This window comes from Symphalangus syndactylus, chromosome 4, assembly GCF_028878055.3.
Source record: "Symphalangus syndactylus isolate Jambi chromosome 4, NHGRI_mSymSyn1-v2.1_pri, whole genome shotgun sequence".
NCBI lineage: Eukaryota > Metazoa > Chordata > Mammalia > Primates > Hylobatidae > Symphalangus > Symphalangus syndactylus.
Genome location: NC_072426.2, coordinates 76,125,544 through 76,138,280, shown reverse-complemented (window position 1 = coordinate 76,138,280; position 12,737 = coordinate 76,125,544).

Here is a 12,737-nt window from a genome sequence, read left to right as displayed (position 1 = left end):
GCCACTGCACCCGGCCCTTTACTCATGTCTTTCACACTCTACATGTAATTCATCTTGAAGCCCTGTTGGCTCTACTTTCATTTTCTTATTTTTTCAAGAGGCTATGTTGCCCAGGCTGGTCTCGGACTCCCAGACTCAAGCGATCCTCCCACCTTGGCCTCCCAGAGTGCTGGGATTACTGGCATGAGCCATCATGCCTGGCCAGCTCTACTTTCAGAACATATTCAGTACCTGGCAGACAGGTCCTGCCAGAGACAATGACGGTAGGCCAGCAGAACAGCAGATGTGTGTAAAGCAGTAGGCTGCCAGATCAATATATCAGGATGACTAGAGGCAAGGGATGTTCAGCAGGGTGGACAAGCAGAAGATGCCATCAGGAAGGAAGTCCACAGTTACCAGTGCCCCAGCTACTGAGCCCAGAATGGGCAAGCCAGGCCCAGGGCTGGAGGAACTGAAGCACCAGGCAGGTTTCCATGACAGAGATCCAAGTGGAAGAAGCCAGGCAGATGTCTAGTACACCGAACTAGGGCCTGAAGGTCTCCGAAGCAGGAGGAAATTCATGCATCATTGATGGGCACCAAACAAGCCTGAATGAGCAGGGCTGGGCCATGGGCCTCTTACCCTAAGGCAGGGAATGGACCCAGAGGCTAGAATGGAGCAATGCCTGCAAGGGAGGTCAGCAGGTCCCAGGCTGGGGAGACTGGGGGAAGCTGAGCTGGCAGTCAAGCTGACTTGCCACCATTCAAACAAGAAATGCCACAGGATCCTGCTTCTGAAGCACTCAGCTCTCAAACAAAAAGCATGGAAGACAGTTGGGTGGCTATAGTGAGGACCTACAGATGGTACTTCCTGGGTCTTATGTCTCCTGGGCTCCAGGAGGATGGAGGTTGACTTGAGTCTTAAGGCTTAACCTTTCGCACACTGAAAAACCAGCTTCCCAGCAGCCCGACAGCAAGTTCTCTGACCTCTGTAGGAACTTTTCTGGTATTTAAGTCATTATCACCTCCCAAAGTTGCCTCTTCAGTGGGCTCTGTGTTGTGGTCCCTCCCTCTGTCTTTCCTGGTCTTCCCCAGCTCTGCACGCTGCACTCCATTCCCCAGACCCACATGTTCTGCTACACCTCTCACCAGCCCCTAGGTACTTTAACACATAGGAATATCTGTTGTTGCTACATATCCCTATGTCAGATTTTTTTTCTTTTTTTTTTTTTTTTGAGACAGAGTCTCGCTCTGTCACCCAGGCTGGAGAGCAGTGGTGCAATCTCAGCTCACTGCAAACTCTGCCTCCCGGGTTCACGCCATTCTCCTGCCTCAGCCTCCCGAGTAGCTGGGACTACAGGCGCCTGCCACCACGCCCAGCATTTTTTTTGTATTTTTAGTAGAGATGGGGTTTCACCATGTTATCCAGGATGGTCTCGATCTCCTGACCTCATGATCCGCCTGCCTCGGCCTCCCAAAGTGCTGGGATTACAGGCGTGAGCCACCGTGCCTGGCCCAGATTTTTTTTTCTTTTTTTTTTGAGACAGTCTCACTCTGTCGCCCAGGATGGAGGGCAATGGTGCGATCTCAGCTCACTGTAATCTCCACATCCCAGGTTCAAGCGATTCTCCTGCCTCAGTCTCCTGAATAGCTAGGACTGCAGGTGTGTACCACCACACCTGGCTAATTTTTGTACTTTTAGTAGAGATGGAGTTTCACCATGTTGGCCAGGCTGGTCTTGAACTCCTGACCTCAGGTGATCTGCCTTCCTTGGCCTCCCAAAGTGCTGGGATTATAGGCATGAGCCACTGCACCTGGCTAGGAAATAAATTTTTAAGAAGAAGATTACGAATATCCTAGAGGATATACCTCATTTAAAAAAAAAAAAAACAAAAAGACACAGGATGAAGACAGCAGGAAGTCCAGCACAGGAGGTGGAGAAGGAACTCCCAGGGTGGTGGGAAGAGCCTCCCAGGATGACGGCTCCACAGAGAGCAACCAGGACAGAGGGGGAGCTGGAGGCGGGGGCCTGGGATTACAGGTGTGAGCCACTGCACCTGGCCTCAAAAATGTGTTTTCTAATACTATTTTGATAACAATCTTTCAATGTTGTTGGTTTCCTTTATAATCCTGGGTATTTTATTTCAAGCATTGAAAAACGTTACTGTGAGAAGTTCAGAGATTCCAGAATGCCACATGCTCTGCCACAGCTCTCATGGCAGGACACCACAGGCCTCGTGCATCCTGGGCCGTGTGAAGCAACCTCAAGCCACAAGTGTTCCTCTTGCTTCTCCTTCCTGCCTAATCCTCCTGTTTTATTGGCTGAGTCGACCAGCTGGGCTTTAACCAAGAGTCTACTCCCTTAGTTCCTTTTTCTTTCTTCATTTTTTAGAGACAAGGTCTCGCTCTGTCACCCAGGCTGGAGTACAGTGGTACAATAGCTCACTGCAGCCTCAAGCTTCTGGGCTCAAACAGTCCTCCCACCTCAGCCTCCTGAGTAGCTGGGACTACAGGCACACACCATCATGCCCTGGCTAATTTTTTTATAGAGATAGGGTCTCCCCATGTTGCCCAGGCAGGTCTCAAACTCCTGGCCTCAAGAGATCCTCCTACCTCAGCTTCCTAACATGCTGGGATTATAAGTATTAAATCAAATTTAGCCTAAAGCTACCTCCTTACATATTTTAAGTTCGACCTAAAGGTTTCTCTGTACATTGTGGACTACAAGCTAAATGAAATTGTAAACAGACTGTAGCCTACTCTTGTGCCAATCACCAAGTTTTGGCCAATCAAATGTGGTCAACTGTTCCAGCCATGTTCTAATAAGGCAAATGCCAAGCTATAACCAATCCAGCTGTTTTTACACCTCTCTTCCATTTTCTGTATGTCACCTTCCTTTTTCTGCCCATAAATCTTCCACCACGTGGCTGCGCTGGAGTCTCTGAGCCTACTCTGGCTCAGGAGATGGCCCAATTTGCCAGTCATTCTTTGCTCAATTAAACTCCTTTAAATTTAATTTGACTAAAGTCAAATTTTAATTTTTTTTTTTAACCACAGGGTTGAGCCACTGAACCTAGCCCCTTAGTTTCTATTCAGTGACCTAGCTTCCTGCCAATACCGGGGGCCTTGTCCTGGTGATGGAATGCTGGTACCATGCATTCTTTTTTTTGCCTCCTGCCCTCCACATTCCCCACCACCAGCTGTGATGGTCCTTTGAGGAAGGATCTTTGGAAAGCTTCCTAGCATCCTTTGCCCTGCCTGCTGGCGTGGAGTGCCTGGTCCCAGTGATTGCCCCAAATGGTGCTGAGTTTACTACATCCTCTGACACTAGGCTTTGAGCTGCCTAGAAGCCCTGGCTAGAATCAGACTGTATCTGCATTGATTGTTTGTTTGTTTCCGTTCTACTACTTCTCCACAGACCTCTTCCCTACCTAGTTCTCCTCATGCCTCATGCCCAGGACCACCCTTTGGTTCTAGTCTAGTTCTCTGGAGCAGCAGGGAAGGCATGTAATTCCCCTGCTATATGGTAATTATTCATAGCTTTTTCCCTGCAAGCTCAACATTCCTCCTTTATGATAGTTTCTAACTCATTTTCTGCAGCAGTGCATACACTTCTGCTCCCTAAAGTCCTGCTGGAAGGGCCACTTGTTAGAACCAGACAAATTGTTCACGTGCTTACTACTTAAGAGGCTCATGACTTGTCCCTAATGACTAGAAGCAAAGAAAGAAGCTGTTTTAAGGGGAGAGTCTGCTTTTGAATCCAGCCCCCACTTATGTTTTGGCTTAAATGAAATAGCTTCTTTCTTCATGTACATCAGAAATACCCAGGAGGCCACCTCAGTTCTCTGGGTTAGAGTATAAATGTTCTAGGCGTTTCCTCTCTGAGCCAAATAAAAGGAATCCCCAGAATGCCTAGAGGAATTTGATACATAAGAGTTAACACATGCTACCCTGGTTTTTTCCAGATGAAAGAGGACGGAGGGCATCTTCCTCCCTGACACCAGGCTGGAATCGCTTGGGCGACTAGCAAGCAGGTTGCCAGCATCTATGCCACTGTGAATCGAAAGGTTTGGAAAAATCTCAACCAAGACACTTTCTGAGCACCACCCTTACCTCAGTGTCTAAGATTTCTCTATTCAAGATTCCCATGGGCGTAAGGTGTCAGAGTTCCTGGTCATTGTGCAAACTGGTTTTCTGGAAGGGCTCTCATTTCTGATTGCCTCTGCTTTCTCCCCCAGAAGATACAAGTCACCTTTCTGTCACCTTCAAGGGGCCAGGTCCCAAGTCCTGAGCTCCGATTGGGAGGAGATAGTTTGAGGAGCTCTGAAAGACGAAGGGTCAGCCTGGGAGACTGGGCAGAGGCCCCTAGTGTGGGGAAAAGGCGGGAGCGCTGGGAGGCAGCTGCATTTGGAATACGGACAGATTCCCCCGCCTGTGGCAATCTCTGTCTCCCTCTGGTGTTTAAGCTCTCAAAATTACAGGTATTCTTTGTAAGTAACTCATACATTCCAGTACCAGGGTGAGTTTTTACTCTTGTGGCTCATGTCATTTTCTCCCAGCAGCTAGGATCTCTGCATTTTGTCCTGTTGTCATGGCAACTGGTACTCTGCAAGCTTTGGGAGCTGAAGCTGTAGAGCTGGCTCGTTAGGGAGGCTGCCCTCTCTCTCCAGCTCAATGGGGAACTGTAGACATTTGGAAGATGAATCATTCTACTCCATTGAATAGCTTGCCGAGGTGACCCTGAGCAAGCTCCTTCACATCTCTTAATGGACAAAAATTATAGTGTTGTGAAGATTGTATGAGATAACTTATCTGAAGTTCCTAGCGCCATGCCTGACATACTATTTTAAGTGTTTGATAAATAATATTTGCCTTCCCATTGATTCAGACTCTACAGGCAGCAATAAAAAATTACTGCTCTAAATATTTCTCTTTTTCTCTCTGCAGCCTTTCGTGGAAGTTGCCTTGCTTCCGCATCCCTAAACCAATGAGACACAATGGCAAGTTTCTCTTCCTACATCTATTTCAACCACCAGCTTAACTCCCCTTCCTGAGTGCAGCTAAAGCTGTGGCCATCAGGCAGGTGAAGCTTGGTGCCTCCTGTTCAACCAACAGGAATGACTGAAGCAGGATGAGGGTGGGACTAGCAGTAAGAAGCCCAGAGCAATGACCAGAGCTCCCTTTCTGGGGAGAGCTGGGCTGGAGAAAATCTATGCACTGCTGATCTCCTAAGCAGAGAGCTTCAAGGATGAAAAGATGGTGTCCCACAGGCCTGAGGCTGCACAGATCTAGCTTTTGCCATTGAGGACAGCAGGGACAGTAAAGCTCCCCAGATCCCCTTTCAACCTGCCAGCTGGCATGTCACCTACCACAGGGGAAGCCAATCCTAGACCTTGTACTACTTGAGAGATTGCAAAAGTATCCTGTTAGCTGGATCTGGACCCCAATGATAAATAGACTCATGAGTGAGCTGAGGAAAGGAACTGGCCCATCTAAAAGGAACCGGCCCAAGGAAAAGCCGGAATCTGTGAAGGCATTCAACAACTTGGACCAAAAAGGAACAAGAAGGTAAAATTGAACATTTGGGTGATGGTTACACTAAAAGCCTATATTTCCCCATTACAAGGTATATCCATGTAACAAAACTGCACTTGTACCCCTTAAATTTATATACTAAAATAAAATAAAAGAGAAGAGATTTTTTTTTTGAGATGGAATCTCACTCTGTTGCCCAGGCCTGGAGTGCAGTGGTGCGATCTTGGCTCACTGCAACCTCCTCCTCCCGGGTTCAAGCAATTCTCCCACCTCAGCCTCCCTAGTAGCCGAGACTACAGGCGCTTGCCATCACGCCCAGCTAATTTTTGTATTTTTAGTAGAGACGGGGTTTCACCATGTTGGCCAGGCTGGTCTCGAACTCCTGAGCTCAACTGATCCACCTGCCTCAGCCTCCCAAAGTGATGGGATTACTGTTGTGAGCCACTGTGCCCAGCCAAAATAGAAGAGATTCTATTACAGCATAAAATACTTTGTGGAAATAAGAAACAAGGCCGGGCACTGTAGCTCACGCCTGTAATCCCAGCACTTTGGGAGGCCAGGGTGGGCGGATCATGAGGTCAGGAGATCGAGACCATCCTGGCCAACATGGTGAAACCCCGTTTCTACTAAAAGTACAAAAATTAGCCAGGCGTGGTGGCACGCGCCTGTAGTCCCAGCTACTCAGCAGGCTGAGGCAGGAGAATCACTTGAACCTAGGAGACGGAGGTTGCAGTGAGCCGAATCGTGCCACTGCACTCCAGCCTGGGCAACAGAGCAAGACTCTGTCTCAAAAAAAAGAAAAAGAAATAAGAAACACGAGTTTTTCATTTTAAATTTCAGTCGATGACTGAAGAAGAGGATAGTTGCAGGCTAAATTAGTGGCCCAAAAGATTCAGTGAGAGAAAAATCTCAAAACATAAAATTACAAGCAGATGGAAATATTGAAGAAATTGACAAAGTATTTGAAGTCTGGATTAGACAATCTTACATGTAAACAGTAAAATGCCTAGAAAGGTTTTTTAAAAGAAAAGTAGAAGAGAAGCTATAATTAAACCAAACCAATAATAATAATAATAATAAATCATACGTACTAAAAAGAAATTGAGTATTCGAAGTGAAAGAATTCACCAAATTCCAATCTGGATTAATAAAACACTTAAGGAATATCCTGGTGACCTGGGCACGGTGGCTCATGCCTGTAATCCCAGCACTTTGGCCAGGCTAGTCTTGAACTCCTGACCTAAAGTGATCTGCCTGCCTCAGCCTCCCTCAGTGCTGGGATTACAGGCGTGAGCCACTGCGCTCAGCCTATATAACTGTTAAGGTAAAAGAAATATATTCAAAATTACACAAGATTTAGAAAATAAATCCTACACCTACTTCTGTTTGATAAAAATATTCCAGAAGAACTCTAATCAAATGATAAGTAAATCAGAAAGAAGACCACAAGATTGCTGTGATGAGTAATGAGTGTGTGTGTGTGTGTTGCAATACTGAGTAAAGGAGCAGAAGGATAGTTACAGCATTCTTAAGATTTTGTCTTACTGGCCAAGGAATGGAGTGCCTTGGTGAACAGAAATATTTCATACTGTGCTTTTGTTTTTCTTTTCACAGGTAATGGTAGAGAAATATTTGTTTATGTGTATCCAGTATAGAATGGAATCATTAGTGATATGGAAAATTACATAAGAACTTTGCATTTTTCAGGTCTGTTAAGGAGTGACAGAATGACATACCCATTCCTTGCTCCATCCCCACTTCCGATTTCCATATCCATACACTGGAAATTCTTGATTTCTTTAGCCAAGGACACAGAAGCTTAATAAAGATATCATGCAGGACTAAAAAATATGTGTTTTTTGGTGCTGATAGAATCTTGCCTGATTTGAGAGGTTTAATTCTAGGGTGTTTAACAGCCCTTTATTTTTTAGAACTTGCATTCTGTTCAGGAAAAATTTATATAAACGACCTTAATACTCCCATGTAATGAATGGATACAAACATGAGGAGCTGCTTGTTGTGTGTGTGTGTGTGTATGTGTGTGACAATCTATGTCTTTTTATTGGAGTATTTATGACATTAATGTTCAATAAAAATATTAATCTATTTAGGTTTAAATGTACCATCTAGTTATGAGGGTCTTTAAATTTTAATTTGTTTTTATTTCATTTTTTTTTAGAGACAGGGTCTCCCTCTGTCACCCAGGCTAGAGTGCAGTGGCATGATCATAGTTCATTGCAGCCTCAAACTCCTGGGCTCAAACAATTCTCCTGCCTGAACCTCTGAGTAGCTGGAACCACAGGCATGTGCCACCATACTTGGCCAATTTTAAAATTTTTTGTAAAGATGGGGTCTTGCTATGTTGCCCAGGCTGGTTCCAACTCCTGGCCTCAAGTATTTTTTCTGCCTGGGCTTCCTAAAGCCCTGGGATTACAGGCCAGGTTCGGTAGCTCATACCTGTAATCCCAGCACTTTGGGAGGCCGAGGCAGGCAGATCACCTGAGGTCAGGAGTTCAAGACCAGCCTGGCCAACATGGTGAAACCCTGTCACCCTGTCTCTACTAAAAATACAAAATTAGCAGGGTATGGTAGCACTTGCCTGTAATCCCAGCTACTTGGGAGGCTGAGGCAGGAGAATTACTTGAACCCAAGAGGCAGAAGTTGCAGTTGAGCCAAGATCCCACCATTGGACTCCAGCCTGGGTGACAAGAGGAAAACTGTCTCGAAAAATAAATAAATAAATAAATAAATCAACCAACCAACCAACCAACCAGCCAACCAACCAAAACACTAGGATTACAGACAGGAGCCACAGAACCTGACCTAATCTTATTTTATTTTTTATTTTTTTTGAGATGCAGTCTTGCTCTGTCTCCCCGGCTGGAGTGCAGTGGCACGATTTCGGCTCACTGCAACCTCCTCCTCCCAGGTTCAAGTGATTCTCCTGCCTCAGCCTCCTGTGTAGCTGGGACTACAGGTGCCCGCCTCCATGCCTGACTAATTTTTGTATTTTTAGTAGAGACGGGATTTCACCGTGTTAGCTGGGAGGGTCTTGATCTCCTGACCTCGTGATCTGCCCACCTCAGCCTCCCAAAGTGCTGGGATTACAGGTGTGAGCCACCATGCTGGGCCCCTAATTTTATTTTTAATTGACAAGTAATAATTGTATGTATTCGTGGAGTACAATGTGATTTGATACATGTTGACAATGTGGACTGATTAAATCAAGCTAATAAACATATCTATCACCTCACATACTGTCATTCCTTTGTGGTGAGAACGTTTTTTTTTTTTTGAGATGGATCTCGCTCTCCGCCCAGGCTGGAGTGCAGTGGCGCTATGTAGACTCACTGCAACCTCCGCCTCCTGGGTTCAAGCGATCCTTCCACCTCAGCTTCCCGAGTAGCTGGGATTACAGGCATGTGCCACCACACCCAGCTAATTTTTGTATTTTTAGTAGAGACAGGGTTTCATTATGTTACCCAGGCTGCTTGAACTCCTGACCTCAAGTGATCTGCCCGCCCTGGCCTCCCAAAGTGCTGGGATTACAGGCATGAGCCACCACGCCCAGATCTTTGTGGTGAGAACATTTAAAATCTAATTTTGGGGGTCTGCGTTTCTTGAGTCAATTTTAGAGCCAGGAAGGCCACATCTTTGGAGTGGGAGTGAGAGTCAGGGTCACTTCCTCGGCATCACTAAGTGGTCCCTCACCATACATCTTTCCAGCTGGAAAGCAACTTGCTGGCCAATCTCCAAAATAACAAGTAGGAAAGGTAAAATAAAGGAGGATGTGATCACATCAGCAAAAAACAAAAACAAAGTAAAAAAAACCAACAACGTTAAAGACAGGAAATGCCAGTGTAAAATAAATGAAATAAATAGTAAAGAAGTAATATTACTAACAATATTAGTAATATTGTTGCTAGTGAATAGAATGCATTGTCGCATATTATATGTGGATCTTCTGTTTATCATCTTGCTAAACTCTCTCCTTTATATATTCAGTCTTCTAGGAGAGGATTCATACAATCACAAAATGATTACAGTTTTATTTCCTCCCTTTCAGGCCTTTGACTTGAATTTGTTTTCCTTGTATTGGCCGGAATATATGGAATAGACATGATGATCTTGGTCTTCTTCCTGATTTTAAAGGATACTAATTATTTTAATGGAATTTATATAGGCCTCATGAAATGAGTTGAGAAGTAATCTTTTTTTCTCTACTCTCTAGGGAAATCTATAAAATTAGAATGACATTTTTCAAAAAAGTTGACTTGCCTGTGAAACTAACTGGGCTTGGTGTTTTCTTTGTAGGAAAGGAGCCCATTTCTGACATTCATCATACTGTTTAGCAAGCCACTAATTTTACAGATGAAACCGATTTATGACATTCATTTTGCTACTAAAACCCCACTCCTATTGATCAACGTATGTACAGTGAAGCCTTTGTGGTAGCTGACTCTGCTGTGCAGCCTTAAGGTGAAATGTTAGCTGACCACTCTTGAAGAGCGAGTTCCTGATTAAAGACATTGACTTCCCTGAAGTGTGTCTTAAATGAACACACACACACACACACACACACACATATGCAGGCATGCCTACATACATCACATTATCCTTGCCAAAGTATCTTAAAGAAAGTTACAGTATTTTAAAGTAAATTAATCTCCATGCGTTGATTTTTTAAAATCTATTTTTGGGATCCTGGGTTGACTTCTTTTTGACACCAAATTAATGTCAAATCATTTGCTTCCTGACTTGTTGAAACATGAATACCTGGAAAGAAAAGCTCTCTGTGAAGCAGAGATTGGCTGTATGAGAAAGAGGAAGAAAAGCATCTACGGCAAGCCTGAGCAGGCTCTGCAGGTTCAATCCTTAAGATTCAGTCCTTGAAAAACAGATTGAACTCTTGCTCCCAAAGATAAGATCACTTTTTTGGAGGAAATGTCAAAATTTAAGAAATTGGAATAAATCCTTTCTTAACCATTCCTTCATTCACATAGCAGTTATTGGATGTCTCCTAGGTGCCAGGCACCATGATAGACACCATGGATACAAAGAGTTACTTGCCCTCAAGTAACTCACAGTCTAGATAGGATTAAATAGAGAATTAGCGAGGTGTGGTGGCTCATGCCTGTAATCCCGGCACTTTGCGAGGTTGAGGTGGGCGGATCACTTGAGGCCAGGAGTTGGAGACCAGCCTGGCCAACATTGTAAAACCCTGTCTCTACTAAAATACAAAAATTCCCTGGGCATGGTGGTGCGTGCCTGTAATCCCAGCTACTCAGGAGGCTGAGGCAGGAGAATCGCTTGAGCTGGGACCCGGGAGATGGAGGTTTCAGTGAGCCGAGATCACGCCACTGCACTCCAGCCTGGGCTACAGAGCAAAGCTCTGTCTCAAAAAAACAAAACTGTAATGACCAACACAAAATCAGATCCAATTTACTGCTTGAGGGAACAAGGCCAAATAATGAGAATCAATATCAGCAGACAGTAGGGACAGACTCACAGCTACTCCTGATAGTGCAACTACTACATACAAACTAAACTCATTATGCCTATTATGTTCATGGAGATGGAAACCAACATTTTCAGGAAGGAACTATAACTATAAAAAGTTACACTGGGCTGTGCACAGTGGCTCAGGCCTATAATCCCAGCAATTTTGGAGGCTAAGGCAGGAGGATCAATTCAACCCAGGTGTTCAAGGCCAGCCTGAGCAACATAGTGAGATCCTGTCTCTACAGAAATTGTTTTTTTTTTTTTTTTTTTTTTTTTTTTGAGACAGAGTCTCACTTGTCATTCAGGCTGGAATGCAATGGCGTGATCTTGGCTCACTGCAACCTCCATCTTCCAGGTTCAATCAATTCTTGTGTCTCAGTACCCCAAGTAGCTGGGATTACAGGATCACACCACCGTGCCTGGCTAATTTTTGTATTTTTAGTAGTGATGGGGTTTCACCATGTCGACCAGGCTGGTCTCGAACTCCTGACCTTAAGTAATCTGCCCACCTCGGCCTCCCAAAGTGCTCAGATTACAGGCATGAGCCACCGTGCCAGGTCAAAAAATGTTTTTAAAATTAGCTGAGCATAGTGACTCACACCTGTTATCCCAGCATTTTCAGAGGCTAAGGTAGGAGGCTCACTTGAACCCAGAAATTTGAGGCTGCAGTGAGCTATAACTGCACTCCAGTCTGGGGGACAGAGTGAGACCCTGTTTCAGGGGAAAAAAAAAAAAGTGACATTGCATATTTGAAAAAATATATATCTGCCTAGGTCCAAATACAAGAGAGAAAACAAATTGTAATTTAAACAGGGATACTTAATATAAAGAATTATTGGCCAGGCATGGTGGCTCACACCTGTAATCCCAGCACTTTAGAAGGCCAAAGCAGGAGGAGCGCTTGAGCTGAGGAGTTTGTGACCACCCTGAGAAACATGACAACTCCTCATCTCCACAAAAAAGTACAAAAATTAGCCAGGTCAGGTGATGTATGGCTGTAATCCCAGCTGCTCAGGAGGCTGAGGTGAGTGGATCGATTGAGCCCAGTCAAGGCTGTAGTGAGCCATGATCACACCACTGCACTCAAGCCTGGGTGAGAGTGAGACCCTAGCTAAAAAAAAAAAAAATTACTGTGTAACAAACGATTAGAAAAGGATTAGAGCTGGGTGCAGTGGCTTACACCTGTAATCCTAGCACTTTGGGAGGCTGAGGTGGGTGGATCACCTGAGGTCAGGAGTTTGAGACCAGCCTGGCTAGCCTGGCCAACGTGGTGAAACCCCGTCTTTACTAAAAATACAAAAAATTAGCAGGACGTGGTGGCGGGCACCTGTAATCCCAGCTACTCGGGAGTCTGAGGCAGGAGAATTGTTTGAACCCAGGAGGTGGAGGTTGCAGTGAGCCGAGATTGTGCCACTGCACTCCAGCCTAGATAACAAGAGCGAAACTCCGTCTGCAAAAAACAACAACAACAAAAAACCAAAGCATTAGAGTAGCAAGGAATTGACTAGTAAGAAGTAAATGCCTCTAAAAAATATAGAACTGGCAGATTTGAAGAGCAGTCGCTAACTCCAGGGCTGAGATTGAGCACCTTAGCCCATGCCCAGGGCTCAGATTCTGACCCTATTGAGAGGCCATGGACAGCTCTGGCTCACTGGAAGGCAGACAAGTTGCTGAGCTGCTGCACTGGTGGAACTGCTGGAAATCTGCCTGATATGATTTGGC